The sequence below is a fragment of the Lepus europaeus genome, chromosome 9 (genome assembly GCF_033115175.1).
Source record: "Lepus europaeus isolate LE1 chromosome 9, mLepTim1.pri, whole genome shotgun sequence".
Lineage (NCBI taxonomy): Eukaryota > Metazoa > Chordata > Mammalia > Lagomorpha > Leporidae > Lepus > Lepus europaeus.
The window spans coordinates 63,416,530-63,432,742 of NC_084835.1; positions in this window are offsets into that span (position 1 = coordinate 63,416,530).

Consider the following 16,213-nt stretch of genomic DNA (forward strand, 5'->3'; position numbering starts at 1 on the left):
TCTGTAGAATAATGTGGAAAACTGCAGATCGGGTGTCTTGGATGGTCACAGTGTACAAAGCTACAAGCTGGCTTTCCTCTCATATTCCAAGGTGCAGTAAGCTAGGGAAACCTAACAAGTCAAAGTCCATCCAACTGGGGTCCAAACTGTTGGTAAAAGTGGTCATCGGTGTTAGCAGATCTGTCCACCCATACTTTCCTCTCTTTTCTCCTTTCTCTGGCAGGTATTAGAAACCTGACTTCAGGTTCCACCTCCAACTACTTTCAAAGTATGCCTGCACATTGGGCTGATTGCATAGTCTCTGAGTTTCTTCTGCTGAAATAGAAATGGGGACTTGTAGTGGAATGAGAAGGCCATGCCAAGGTGGCCACTGGCAAGCGAGCGTCAGTTAGTCAGGAATGGCTTTGAAACTGCCTAGCAACAGGCTGTGATTGGATGGCTCTGGAAACTGCCTGGCAACAGGCTGTGATTGGTTGGGGTATAGACCGCCCCTTGACCAGATTGGCTGGTCTTGGCTATATAAGTGTTGTATCAACTGTAATAAACGAGTCTGCAGGCTGCTCGCCTCAAGCCTGCTCTCACCGGACTCCCGGGGTCTGTGTGTTGACTCCGCGCCTCTTGCCCCCACCACGCTGCTCTTCTCAGAAACGAACCCACTGCTACATTGTGGAGAATTCAACGGCTACATCTGGCGCGCCAACGTGACTGAGAAAGAGACAGTGTGTCGGACTCGGCGAGGTCCCCCCTGGATTTCGGCAAGTAGGCCCCTTGGTGTTTGGTGTGCTGTTCGGTTCTGTGAGGGTGAGCACAGAACCCCCTCCTACGCCCCTTTCCTTGTCCTTGTCCTCGGTCTAAGTGACCCCAGGTTAGCACACACCGCCCTGAAGCGTACGTCGCTTCTCGGCTCCTCCTTTTACTTTCGGTTCGCCCGGCGAATTCACATAAGGGACTGATCATCCCAGAATTCGGAACCAAGTCATCTTCCCTCACTCGAGAGAGGTGACGCTCCGGAGACACCGTGTGGGCATACGGCCTTGACCTAACGAATCAAGGAAGTCCCCCACTAAGCACAGGACATACGTACGATCTGATACACCACTGTCTGTTTGTCTAGCATAGGGAAACCTCCCACAAAATGCCATCCACAGTTGAGGTGCTAGGAATTTGCTTTGTTACGGTAGCAGTGCTATATGTGTCTTTCCTCTGGCTAGAGTTGGCGTACCGTGCCGCTCTTAAGCGCTCAGACATGGGAAAGATACCCCCCTCTCAGAATCCTGTGCAGATTATCAAAGATAGTGAATCTGTGAGTGATAGGAGCCTGACACTCCAGGTCCCTGTCTCACAGACAATGGTTGCTGACTTCGGGAGAGAGAACTCTGACAGTGAAAAAAACAACGTAGCAAACAAGGTAGCAATGCCTCGTCAGCCACCCCCCACATACCCGTGGGATGAACTAAGAGGACCTCTACACAATAACTCATGCAATGTCATCCCATCCACACCCAGTGAGGATCCCCACATTTGTGGCAGTCCTTGGGTACCACAATATCTCAGGGCAGCCGCTAGATCCCATGCCATCAGTATGTTTGCTGCTAATGTCGCAGTGTACGCAAAATTCAGGCCCTGGATTCCAACGCCTGTAAAAAGGCTTCTATTAACCAAGGGTCGAGGATATGCTTGTGTCTTTCCAGAGAATGCGGAACAGCCTATTTGGGTACCAGCCAGAAACATCAAGCCTGCAACTGACAGCCAACCAGAACCAGCTGAACAAGACCAAGACTCCACCTTGTTAGCAGACGCTCCTGCCCTATCATCCTACCCTGAGAAACTGCCCAAAGCCATATCTGTTACTGTTGTGTACCCCACTAGCTCTGGTCAGCTACTCCAATGGCCCACAGCCTGTGTGCGGTCATGCCATTCCTGATAACCGTTATTCCTCATTCCTACCCCTATCTGAGCAAGCAATCCTGTGGTCTCTCGATTTGAGCACTGGTTAGTCAACGACGGGTAAGATCCCCTGGGGGACAACCTAAGACAGGCACAGCTGCGTACGGAGACCACATGGAAACGGGGTCAACAATGGTATGGCCAAGAATCATGCCTCCCGTTGCTCAAAAATAAACGAAAAGGGGGAAATGTAGTGGAATGAGAAGGCCATGCCAAGGTGGCCACTGGCAAGTGAGCGTCAGTTAGTCAGGAATGGCTTTGAAACTGCCTGGCGACAGGCTGTGATTGGATGGCTGTGGAAACTGCCTGGCAACAGGCTGTGATTGGTTGGGGTATAGACCGCCCCTTGACCAGATTGGCTGGTCTTGGCTATATAAGTGTTGTATCAACTGTAATAAACGAGTCTGCAGGCTGCTCGCCTCAAGCCTGCTCTCACCGGACTCCCGGGGTCTGTGTGTTGACTCCGCGCCTCTTGCCCCCACCACGCTGCTCTTCTCAGAAACGAACCCACTGCTACATTGTGGAGAAATCAACGGCTACAGGGACTTCCTGTCTAGTTTACATCATTCTTGCTTATTCCAAAAAACATTCATTTTTCTTTCATAAGCTATAGATGAGAAATTTAACTTTGAGATCAGATACTGGTTTAAAAATATCACCTCAAACAGGATAGCAGCTAGATGCCTTCATCCCATGCAGGAATGCCGGATTCAGTGCCTCCCTCCAGCTCTTGACTTCAGCATCCTCCCAGAGGAAGACTTCGGGAGGCAGCCAGTGGTAGTTTGAGTAATTCGGTTTGTGTTACTCAATGTGGAGACCTGAATTGAGTTCCCAGCTCCAAGCTTCAGCCCTGGCCCAAACCTGCTTGTTGCAGGCATTTGGGGAGTGAAACAGATGTGAATGTTCTCTGTCTTGCTGTCTCTACAATAATTTTTTTTTTTTTAAGTTTAACTTTGGAGGAACTTCAGCATATCCCATTCTTAGGCTGCTTACATTTTATTAAATGAAGGGTGTGTGAATGCTGTTTTTCCTGAATCTGGTCATGATTTGGCTATTCTGTTGTTTCTGTAGTCTTCTAGCCAGTTAACCAGATTGGAAAACCACTGGATCAGATGGAATTAGTGTAACCAGATTAATACTGGAGGGATTTCCAAGATGGCACTATAGGGAAGGGGTGTGCTCCTCTTGGCTAGGGGAGAATAGTGAAAAAGAAAAGAGGAGAAAGTACATTCTTGAGGGAGAGTTGGAGAAAAAACTGGTGGAGATGATTTGGATCTATGTGGAGGGTCAGATGTGTAACAACTAGCACATGACCCCAGTGCAGTGGCCAAGAGCCAGCAAGAGCAGCAGCTTGGAGGGCAAGATGAGGTCAGACTGCAGTCCCTGGAAGGAGAGCCTGGTGGACTACACAGTGTTTGATTCTGGCCTGGAGACCTGAGGAGGAGAAGATGCCTCTAACCCAGAGAAAAAAGGGGACACATTTCCCTCTACCCATTCCCCCTGCAGTGGTTCCTGGCGACCAGCTGAGAGAATGCAAGTGCCATTTTGGACGTAAGTGGCAGTTGTGGCTCTCGTGCAGATGCCCAGCAACTGGTGGAGACAGAACTCCATCTTGGCAACGGTAGCAGTGGCAGCAGCAGCTGGGGTGCATGCACTCAGCACTGGGCAGGGAGAAGCAGCCATTCTGACATCACTGCCGGCTTCAGAGACTCTTGTGTATGCCTAGCAACCAGCAGGGAGAAGGCACCATTGTGAAATAAGTAGGGGCTGCAGCCAGCAGTTCCTGTGCATGTGCACGATCCAGGGATTTTAACAAAGGGAAAAATCTGTGTTTCCCGCACTGACTTGGAGTGTGGGAGGATTGACAAGGTGCTGGGCACCCACATAAGACTGTGAGGTGCCCCCAGCCTCTCAACATATCACAGGCTCTAGGGCTCAAACCACCCAGGTGGAGCACCCACAGGCAACTAGCTCTGGGAACATCTCAGCATCTCCATGGACAGGACAGGCTAGTGAGGCGGAGTGGATCCTCTACATCCTGTGACTGTGGGAGCACTGTGTGCTGAGACTGTAGGAACTCTGACTGCATGAGAGGGGGCAGCGTGTAACTGTGTCTCTATGCAATCACTGTGTTCAGCTCCACATGCTCAGAGTTCCTGGATTGCCTGGAGTGGGTCATTACAGTGGAATCTGTGCTTGCACTGAGGACTGCACAGGTCTTTTGTGAGGTTCAAACTGCAGCGCAGATGAGTGTTGGCTCCATTATGGGCTAACACCCAGGCATTGACCTCCTTGAAAGAGAGGAGGTGAGGGAGTGATTACAATACCAGAGCTGATCATACCCTCCCCACTGCTGGCAATAGAGGAGATCTATCGTGCCAAACTTGGATGTCACCCTAAATACTTACCCCACTCGAGCATGGACCAGAGCCTCCTGGCCATACCCAGCACATGCCTCTGGGTATTCACTGAAAGAGAAGATGCTTCACGAAGCCACAGAGGCATAGTTCAAAGATAAAAGCCATCAGAGGAAAAAACCAAGTGTCTCCACCAATGCTTAAAACTAAATGCAAAAATTCAAGAAACAAGATTAAGGAAGACAACAAAACCCCCTCAAAGGAATACAACAACTCTCCAATATTAGAATGTGAAGATGAAGAGATTGATGAAATGCCTGAAACAGAATTCAGAACATTTTTATTATTATTTTTCATATTTTTGACAGGCAGAGTGGACAGTGAGAGAGAGAGACAGAGAGAAAGGTCTTCCTTTGCCGTTGGTTCACCCTCCAATGGCCGCCGCGGCTGGCGCGCTGCAGCCGGCGCACCGTGCTGATCCGAAGGCAGGAGCCAGGTGCTTATTCTGGTCACTCCAGGGCCACAGCAGAGAGCTGGCCTGGAAGAGGGGCAACCGGGACAGAATCCAGTGCCCCAACCAGGACTAGAACCCGGTGTGCCGGCACCGCAAGGTGGAGGATTAGCCTAGTGAGCCACGGTGCCAGCCCAGAATTCAGGACATTTTTCACAGCATTACTCAGAAGCAATGAGAAGCAGATGTATAAGTCAAATCCATACACAACATGAATGAAAAATTTTCCAATGAACTTGAGATTTTGAATAGAAATCAAAATGAAATAATAGAAATGAAGAATTTCAATATGTCAAACAAAAAATACAGTGGAAAGCCTTAACAGTCTTGGGAAGGCAGATGAAAGCATATCTGAGCTAGAAGACAAAACTTTGGATATTTCTCAGTAAGACCAAAAAACAAAAGAAGAGGACGTTAGAAAAATTAAATAGAGTGTCGGAGATTTATGGGATACTATCAAACAACCCAACATATAAGACTCAGGGGTTCCTGAAGGTGTGGAAAGAGATAATAGGCTAGAAGGCCTAGTCCGTGAAATAATTACAGATGCCCCAGATTATTTCCCCCTAATTTGGAAAAAGAAAGGAATGTACAAATACATGAGGCAAATAGAACCCCTTATAGACATGACCCGAAAAGATCCAGTCCTGGGCTTTTCTTTATTGGGAGGATGCTTTTACTGTTTCAGTCTCCGTCTTGGTTATTGGTCTGTTTAGGTTTTCTCTCTTAATGACTCAATTTTGGTAGATTGTGTGTGTTCAAGATTCTATCTGTTTCTTCTAAATTTTTCAATTTGTTGGCATACAGTTCTTTGTAGTAATTCCTGATGATCATTTTTATTTCTGTGGTATGTATTGGTACATTTCCTTTTTCATCCTGATTTTTTCATCTGGGTCTCCTTCCTCTTTTTGTGGTTAGCTGGGTCAATCCTGTATCAACTTTGTTTAATATTGAAGCTCAAGAGACCCCAATTAGCTAAAACAATATTTTACAATGAAAACAAAACTGGAGGCTTCACAATACCAGATTTCAAGATATATTACAGAGAAGTTATAATCAAAACTACCTGGAACTGGCCAAAAAATAGGCATGTAGACCAATGAAACAGAATAGAAACTCCAGAAATCAATAAATGGATTTAAAGAGCACAAGAAACTCAACAACAACCACACAAACAATCTAGTTAAATAAATGGGCAAAGGACTTGAAAGGTACTTTTCAAAAGAGGAAATTCAAATAGCCAACAGACACATGAAAAAATGCTCAGGATCACTAGCCATCAGGGAAATGCAAATCAAAACCACAATGAGGTTTCACCTTACCCCAGTTAGAATGGTTGTCATATAGAAATCAAAAAAACAAGAAATGCTGGTGAGGATGTGGGGAAAAAGGTACCCTAATCCACTGTTGGTGGGAATGTAAACTATAGCCATTGTGGAAGACAGATACCTCAGAAATCTGAAAATAATTCTTTCATATGACCCAGCCATCCCACACCTGGGAATTTACCCAAAGGAAATGAAATCAGCTTATGAGAGAGTTATCTGTACCCTCGTGTTTATTGCAGCTCAATTCACAACAGCTAAGGTATGGAATCAACCCAGATGTCCATCAACCAGTATTACTTTGATTTCAAAATCAAACAAGGATATAGCAAAAAACAAAAAACAAAAAAAACTATACAGACCAATATTTCTGATTACCATGGATATAAAAATTCTCAAAAAAACTAGTAAACCAAATCCAAAAACACCTTGAAAGTATCATTCAGCCTATACAGATAATAAGCATTATATACCACATCAACAAAGAAATAAATAAATCTTTTAAAAAATCAAAAACAAAAATGGGCAGATCCAAACAGACATTTCTCAAAAGAAATATAAATACCAATATGAACAGGTACATGAAAAAATGCTCAACATTACTAATCACTATGGAAATACAAATTAAAATCACAATGAGATGTTACCTCACTCCACTTAGATTGGCTACTATTAAAAAAAAAAACACAGAAAATAGAAAATGCTGGCAAGAATGTGAAGAAAATGGAACCCTTGCACACTATTTGTGGGACTGTAAATTAGTATAGCCATGGTGGAAAACACTATGGAGGTTCCACAAAAATATAGAAATAAAACTATGATATGGTATAGCAATCCCACTAGTGAGTATATGACCAATGGCAGTGAAACCTGTCTGCTGAAGAGACATGTGCAATCCCCTGTTTATGGCAGTACTATTCACAGTAGTCAAGAAATGCAAACAAAGTGGTCTATCTACTAAAGAATAGATAAGATAAAGGAAATATAATAAGTATGCACAATCAAACACTACTCAGCCATAAAAGCTGAAATCTTGTCATGCAACCATATGGTTGGAACTGGAGACCATTATGTAGAGTAAAATAAACGAAGTAGAGAAAGTCAAGTATGGCATGCTCTCACTCATATCTGGAGTCCAAAAACAAAGGTGATCTCATAGAAAACAAACATGGTGGTTATTACCAGAGGCTGAGGAAGCAAGGGAGAGGAAGGAATGAGCAAAGGTTGTTAACATATACTGTTATAGTTAAATAGGAGTAAGACGTTCGAGGGTTTAATAGTACAGTAAAATAGAAGTTTACTGTACTAGTAATGATTTTCTAAAAATTTTTAAATGTTTATTTTTAAATGTTTATTTATCTGAAAAACACTACAGTGGAGAGAGGAAGAGAGAGAGAGAGAAAGTGGTCTCCCATCCACTGGATTACTAGTAAATACCCATTACAGCTGGGGCTGAAGCAGGCCAAAACCAGAGATTCTGGAACTCCATTCAAGTCTCTAGCAGCAGCTTAATGTTTTGTACCACCCTAATGGTAATGTAAACTCTCTTTATGTATTTGTCTTAAAAAAATAAATAAATAACTAGGAGATAGGATTTTGAAAGCTTTCACCATAATGAAATGTTAAGTGTTTGAGAAGATAGATATATTTACCCTGATTGGACAGTATATAATGTGTGCATGTATCAAAGCATCATATAGAATCCCAAAAATATTTACAAATTTTATGTCTTCTAAAATTTTTTTTTAACTTTTATTTAATGAATATAAATTTCCAAAGTATAGCTTATGGGTTACAATGGCTTCCTCCCTCCCACAACCTCCCTCCCACCCGCAACCCTCCCCCCCCCCGCTCCCTTTCCCCTTCCATTCATGTAAAGATTCATTTTCAATTCTCTTTGTATACAGAAGATCAATTTAGTATATATTAGGTAAAGATTTCAACATTTTGCCCATATAGCAACATCAAGTGAAAAAACTACCATTGGATTACTAATTATAGCATTAAATAGCAATGTACAGCACATTAAAGACAGAGATCCTACATAATTTTTTTTTTCAAAATAATTAATTTTCTATGCCATTTCCATTTTAACACCAGGTTGTTTTTTTTTTTTTCCATTTCCAATTCTCTTTATATACAGAAGATCACTTCAGTATATAATTAGCAAAGACCTCATCAGTCTGCGCCCACACAGAAACGCAAAGTATAAAAATACTGTTTCAGTACCAGTCATAGCATCACTTGGCTTTAGACGACACATTAGGGACAGATCCCGCATGGGGTGTAAGTACACAGTGACTCCTGTTGCTGACTTAACAATTTGACACTCCTGTTCATGGCGTCAGTAATCTCCCTAGGCTCTAGTCATGAGTTGCCAGGGCTATGGAAGCCTTTAGAGTTCGCTGACTTTGGTCTTATTCCGATAGGGTCATAGTCAAAGTGAAGGTTCTCTCCTCCCTTCGGAGAAGGGTACCTCCTTCTTTGATGGCCCCGTTCTTTCCACTGGGATCTCACTCACAGAGATCATTCATTTAGGTCTTTTTTTTTTTTTTCCATGATATCTTGGCTTTCCATGCCTGCTATACTCCCATGGGCTCTTCAGCCAGATCTGAATGCCTTGAGGGCTGATTCTGAGGCCGGAGTGTTGTTTAGGACATCTGCCATCCTATGAGTCTTCTGTATCCCACTTCCCATGTTGGATCTTTCTCTCCCTTTTTGATTCTATCAGTTAGTATTAGCAGATACTTGTCTTGTTTGTGTGATCCCTTTGACTCTTAGACCTATCAGACCTATCAATTGTGAGCTGAAATTGATCACTTGGACTAGTGCGATGGCATTGGTACATGCCATCTTGATGGAATTGTGTTGGAATCCCCTGCACATTTCTAACTCCACCATTTGCGGCCAGTCCGATTGAGCATGTTCCAAATTGTTCATCTCCTCCCTCTCTTTTTCCACTCTTAGATTTAACAGGGATCACTTTTCAGTTAAAATTTAAACACCTGAGAATAATTGTGTGTTAATTACTGAGTTCAACCAATAGTACTAGAACAAAAACAACAACAACAAATACTAAAAAGGATAAAGTATTACATTGTACATCTAAAGTCAGGACAGGAGCTGATCAGTTCATTGTTGCTTATAGTGTCCATTTCACTTAACAGGTTTCCTCTTTGGCGCTCAGTTGTCATCGATCAGGGAAAACAAATGATATTTTTCTCTTTGGGACTGGCTTAATTCACTCAGCATGATGTTTTCCAGATTGCTCCATCTTGTTGCAAATGACTGGGTTTCGTTGTTTCTTACTGCTGTATAGTATTCTATGGAGTACATGTCCCATAATTTCTTTATCCAGTCTACTGTTGATGGGCATTTGGGTTGGTTCCAGGTCTTAGCTATTGTGAATTGAGCTGCAATAAACATTAATGCGCAGATGGCTTTTTTATTTGTCAAATTAAATTCCTTTGGGTTGTCTTCTAAAATTTTTAAAAGTCTGTTGGATCCCTTAAAGAAATAGAATGGCTAAATTGTTATACTATATGTAAGTAAGAGACATATAAAATATTGACCAAAAAATTGCAAAAATCCGGAGAAAAAAATCATTGTTTTGTAATGGTTGTAAAATTCTCTCTTTTAAAAAAATTTTTTTTGAAGAGGTATTTCTTTAAAAGGCGGAATGACAGAGAGAAGGAGAGAGAGGGAAGGAGGGAGAGGGGAAAGAAAGAGAGATCCAACTGTTGGTTTATTCCTCAAATGACCCCAACAACCAGGTCTGGGCCAAGTTGGAGCCAGGAGCCAAGAAGTCCTTCCTGGTCACCCACATGGATGGCAGGGCCCTAAGTATTTGAGACATCTTCAGCTACTTTTCTATACACTCTAGCAAGAAGTTGGATTAGAAACAGAGAAGCCAGGAATCCAACTAGCCTTCCGATACATGATGCTGTAGTCACAAGCAAAGGCTTAACCCACTTCAGCACAATGCTGGTCCCCTCTCTATATTTTATAGAAATAGCAGTAAGAGTATGGATTATGTAAGAAACAGTTATCAATGTAATAAACAGGCAATCAAGTCACTGGGCTCATAGACAAAACCTTGATGTTATCAAAACACAGGTGAATATTTGTGCATTTAACTGGCTTGCATTCAAGAACAAATACTTTATAAATTTTTTGTATTAAATTGACTAAACTTTTATTTGTTCAATGTTATTTGCAAGAAAGCAACTCATTTATTAAATCTACCTTCATCCTTATTATTCCATGACAACACAAGTCATACTGCTCTTTGGGGTTTATGTGCTGTGAGTTTTTTAGCCTCTCCAAAATTCATATTGAAACTTAACCCCTCCAAAATTCAGAAGTTGTCAATGTTAAGGGTCAGACCTATAGGCGATTAGCCCATGAGGGCTGTTTCCTCATTTACTGAGATTAAAGTTCAACAAAGTAAATTTCATGCAGCATTTAGCTTGCATTCCCTTTTCTACCTTCTGCAGTGTGAGGACTCAGCAAGAAGGCCCACACCAGACCAAAAGCTGGCAACTTGATCTTGGATTTCCCAGATCCCAGAACTATGAGAAATAATAGATTTCTGTTCTCTATAAACTAGCCAATCTGTGGTATTTTGTATCACAGCAGCACAAATGGACTAGGCCACAATGCAACCTGAAACACACAACATGGGATCTGCAGGTGATTGGCAGGTATTTTTTCTTTAAAAAGTGACCTTCCAAAATATAGTAGGCATTACTTTTTAATTTATTATAAAAATAAAAACAAAATTTTATTTTGCTTATAGAAAACATGCACACCCTAGTGAGTGTTATGAGAAAATACAAGAGGTCTTCAAAAAGTTCATGGAAATTTTGTATTGTGAAAAATCTGCACAGATTTCAAAATTTTTGTACCAAAATAAACTCATTTTTAGTTCCATTTTCCCATGTGCTTTTTGATGTATACCTGTATTTTGGAAAACAGGATTGGTCTACAGGAAATAATTAAAAAGGAGATTCCATCATGTGTAACTGATGTTCACAGACTTCCAGAGTAAGACTGAAACAGGAAGACTTTCCTCTTCGGAGAAGGGTTAAATTCTTACTGGTCTCTCTCTCTGTCTTTCTGTCTCTCTGTCTCTCTCTCTTTTGGACAGGCAGAGAGAGACAGTGAGAGAGAGAGACAGAGAAAGGTCTTCCTTCTGTTGGTTCACCCTCTAAATGGCTGCTACGGCCAGCACACTGCGCTGATCCGAAGCCAGGAGCCAGGTGCTTATCCTGGTCTCCCATGGAGTGCAGGGCCCAAGCACTTGGGCCATCCTCCACTGCCCTCTTGGGACACAGCAGAGAGCTGGACTGGAAGAGGAGCAACCGGGACAGAATCTGGCACCCCAACTGGGACTAGAACCTGGAGTGCTGGCACTGCAGGTGGAGGATTAGCCTAGTGAGCCTTGGCGCTGGCTCTCTTTTTTTAATATTTATTTATTTGAAAGTCAGAGTTACACGAAGAGAGGAGAGGCAGAGAGAGAGGTCTTCCATCCGTTGGTTCACTCCCCAGCTTCTTCCGGGTCTCCCAGCCACAGCAGAGAGCTGGATCGGAAGCAGAGCAACCAGGTCTCAAACCAGCACCCATATGGGATGTCGGCGCTTCAGGCCAGGGTATTAACCTGCTGCACCACAGCACTGGCCCCCTTATTAGTCTCTTTAGGACTGCCTTTTAACACTGATGTTTTCCTGTATCTCCTATAATGTAAAATGTCAGAAAGAATTACATTCTTTTGTATATGTATTGTAGAGGAAGAATAATTTTTTATTCAACATGCATTGGTTCTTAGTTAGAATGGACCTCTGGACCAAAAGAGAGATTAACAAGGGGAAAGCAAAAGGAAGTTTACAAATTCATAAATTTCATATTTATGTGGGAGATACCCAGTGAATGAGTAGTTCTCAAAGAGGTGAATTTGAATTCCAGCTTATATGGCATGATAAAATAAATCAATACATCTTTTAAAAAATAAAAAATACCTATAAGAAAGAACAGTTACCTTTTAAGAGATGTAACAGGACAAAGGAAAAGGACTTTGAGCTCCCAGCTGCAGCAGCAATTTAAGGGAAGGCAAATAATGGCAGATAAATGGTAATTAGTAAAGCAGGCTCCCTCTCCAGGTTTGATAAGGATCCAGAGCTGTCTTCAGTGGTTAACCTTTGCTCTCCCTGATAGAAGGCCAGGATATCTTTTGTCTTTAAAAATCTATGTTTTGGGGCTGGCGCTGTGGCATGGTGGGTGCATCGCTGCCTTCAGTGCCTGCATGTGGGTGCTGGTTCACATTCCATCTGCTCCACTCCTGGTCCAGCTCTCTGCTGTGGCCTGGGAAGGCAGTGGAGAATGGCCCAGGGGCTTCGGCCTACCTGGGAGACCTGGAGAAAACTCCTGGCTCCTGGCTTTGGATCGGTGCAACTCCGGCCATTGCAGCCATTTGGGGAGTGGGCTGGTGGATGGAGGACCTCTCTCTCCCTGTGTCTCTGTCTCTGTCTCTCTCTCTCTGCATCTGCCTTTCTATGACTCTGCCTGTCGAATAAATAAATAAATCTTTAAAAAAAAAATCTAGGTTTTGCTTTTGGGAAAATAGAGGAAGTTCAGAGAGCTTTCTGTATTTGTTTCTTCTACTTCTTTTTTAAAGATTTATTTTATTTATTTGAAAGGCAGAGTTACAGAGAGAGAGAGAGAGAGGGAGAGAGAGAAAGAAACAGAGAGAGGGGAAGAAACACAGAGAGAGGGAGGTATTCCATCTGCTGGTTCACTCCCCAAATGGCCATGACAGCTGGGGCTGGACTGGGATGAAGCCAGAAGCCAGGAGTTTCTTCCAGGTCTCCCACGTGGGTGCAGGGTCCCAAGCACTTGGGTCATTTTCCACTGTTTTCCCAGGCACATGAGCAGGGAGCTGCACTGGAAGTGGAGCATATGGGATGCTGGTATTGCAGACAGTGGCTTTACCTGTGATGTCACAGCACTGGGCCCTCTTCTTCTTAATTGCATTCAGCTCAACAATTCTCCAAATTTTGGTGAGGTACATGCTGATGTCCCACAGTAGTCACGAATGCCAGTGTGAATACACATTAATGTTAAATGTTTAAAAAGGTCATAGGACATGGCTGGAAGAGATATAAATGAAACTGACTTCTTGAATGGCAATTTGACAGTTGGTAACAAAGCCTATAATTTCTCATATACATCTTTAAAGATTTACTTATTTATTTGAAAGGCAGAGCAACAAGAAGAGGATGACGGAGAAAGAGGCCCTCCATCTGTTGCTTTACTTTTCAAATGCCTGCATCAGTCAAGGCTGGGCCAGGCTGAAGCCAGGGGCTGGTAACTCCATCCTGGTCTCCCATGTGGGTTGCAGGGGCCTGAGCGCCTGCGCCATCATCTGCTGCCTTCCTGGGTACATTAACAGGAAGCTGGATGGAACCAGAGCAACTGGGACTTGAACCCATGCTCCTATATGGAATACCAGCCTCACCAGGGATAGCTTAACCCATTGCACCACAATGGCAGTTTCCATATGTTTTGACACAAGTTTACTTTTTAAGATATACCCCAAAGAAATACATGAGTACTGTGCACAGAGATGTGCACAAATATTTAGTCACAGTAGTGCTTTCTACACATAAAAGTTAAGCAAACAAAAAAGTTAAAATAAAGACTTAAATAAATTATGGTAATATCAACATGATGGAATACTATGCAGAAATAAAAAACATACTTTACAAGAATACCATTATTGAAAAATGTGTTAAATGCTATTTAATGAAGGAAGAATGATAAAAAGCAGGATGTATAACATAACCCTATGCTTACTGAAATATATATTATTGTGTATACACATATATATGAGTATACTTCAAAAATTTGTGGAAAATGTAATGAAAAGATTTATTTTAGAGTAAAAACCTTTGAAATTCTTGCATAATTTTTTCACAATATAAAATTTACATGAATTATTTGAAAACCTCTAATGGATGAAAGCCTGGAGCTCATACACCAAAAGTTATTGTGGAATCTACTTGCAGTGAAAAAAAGAAATAAACTAGTAAATTTATGAATGTAAAATAGTACATGTCATCTGGCAATTAGTACAAGAGGTGATGAGTGGTCCAGGTAGAGGTATTGCTACTGTATAAAGTAGTCAAGGATGGTCTTACTGATTAGATAATTTTTGGGAAGTGACGTAAAGGGTCACAGGGAATATGATACATTGGATTCTCTATTGTCAAAGGATCCCTTGAACTATTACCTGTGGGATCCTGCAAAGAAACAATGGTATCTTGGTACAAGGGTAATTAGATTCTGGATACATTAAGGTACTGGTGGCTTGCTTGTGAAGTGGGAGTGGGATACACAAGAAAAGGAATAGGTTTTATAGCCTCAATAATTGAGAAGATAGAGTTCCCACTTACTGAAGCAGGAAAGATGGTCAGGTCAGGAGGGTGGCTTCCATATGTTATATAGAAGACTACTAGATATCAATGTGTAGATCATACAAAGAAGCTTCAAAACCATTTATGGAAATAATTGAATTAAAACAAACTTATTTTGGCGCAAAATTTATTTTAATTCATGCACTTTTTTTCATAACACTTTTTTAATGATTTATTTGAAAGGCGGAGTTAGAGAAAGGCACACACACACAAACACACACACACACGATAGCAAGATCTTCCATCTGCTGGTTCACTCTGCAAATGGCCACAATGGCTAGAGCTGGACCGATTCAGAGCCAAGAGCCAGAAGCTTCTTCCAGGTCTCCCATGGGGCTGCAGGGCCCGAGCACTTGGACCATCTTCTACTGCTTTCCCAGGCCATCAGCAGGGAGCTTCATTGGAAATGGATTAACCAGAACTTGAACTAATGTTCATGTGGGATGCTGACGCTGCAGGCAGAGGTTTAATCTATTATGCCACAGTGCCAGCCCCTACAATCTTCTTTTGTGGTTAAGTGATTTTTATCTAGAAGTGTGTTTGGATATATTGCTTAATATTTTTGTTAAGTCTGATATAGATTTTTGCTTTGTGGTAACCATGAGGCTTAGAAAAAACTACTTTTGATTATTATATTACAGATGTTCTGAAATGATAGTAATTTAACATTGATCACAAAAATAAGAAAAGAAACAGAAATGAGATAAGAAATAGCTTGCACTCCATTTTTCTCCCACATTTGAATTTTTGATGTCCTATCTTACCTTTTTCTATATTGCCTGTCTCGACTTTTTTAGTTATTATTATTAATTGTTTGGCTTTATAATCCTCAATAAATATAAGTGACATAAATCATTTAGAAACCATATTTCCAATATTGGAGCATTCTGAGTGGTTCTTATAGTTAGCCTTTTTTTTTTTTTAGATTATTTATTTATTTGGAAGACAGAATTACAGAGAGACAGAGGCAGAGAGAAAGAGAGAGGTCTTCCATCTGTTGGTTCACTCCCCAAATGGCCTCAATGGCTGGAGCTGTGCTGATTCAAAGCCAGAAACCAAGAACTTCTTCTGGGTCTCCCACGTAGCTACAGGGCCCAAAGACTTGAGCCATCTTCCACTGCTTTCCCAAGCCATAGAGGAGAGCTGGATTGGGAGTGGAGCAGTTGGTACTCGAACTGGCACCCATATGGGATGCCAGCACTGCAGACAGTGGCTTTATCCGCTATACCACAGCGCCAATCCCCGTATAATTACTCTTATCACTGCTTTTCCTACCTTCTGATTTACTCATTAGTGTTTTTTATTTCAGGTTGAGGAACTCCCTTTAGAATTTCTTGTAACACAGTCTAGTTGTAATAAATTCTGTATTTTTTTTTTGATCTGGGTATATATTTATCTTTCCCTCATATCTGAAGGATAGCTTTGCTGGATACAGTACTGGCAATTTTTCCCTTCAATACTTTGAAAGTCTCAACCCATTGCATCCTGACCTGTAAGGTTTCTGCTGAGAATTCTGCAGCCAAGAGAACCAGGGCTCCTTTTTGTGTTCTTTCTTTTTTCTTGCAGATTTGAGAATCCTTTGTCTTTAACTCTGGGGAGTCT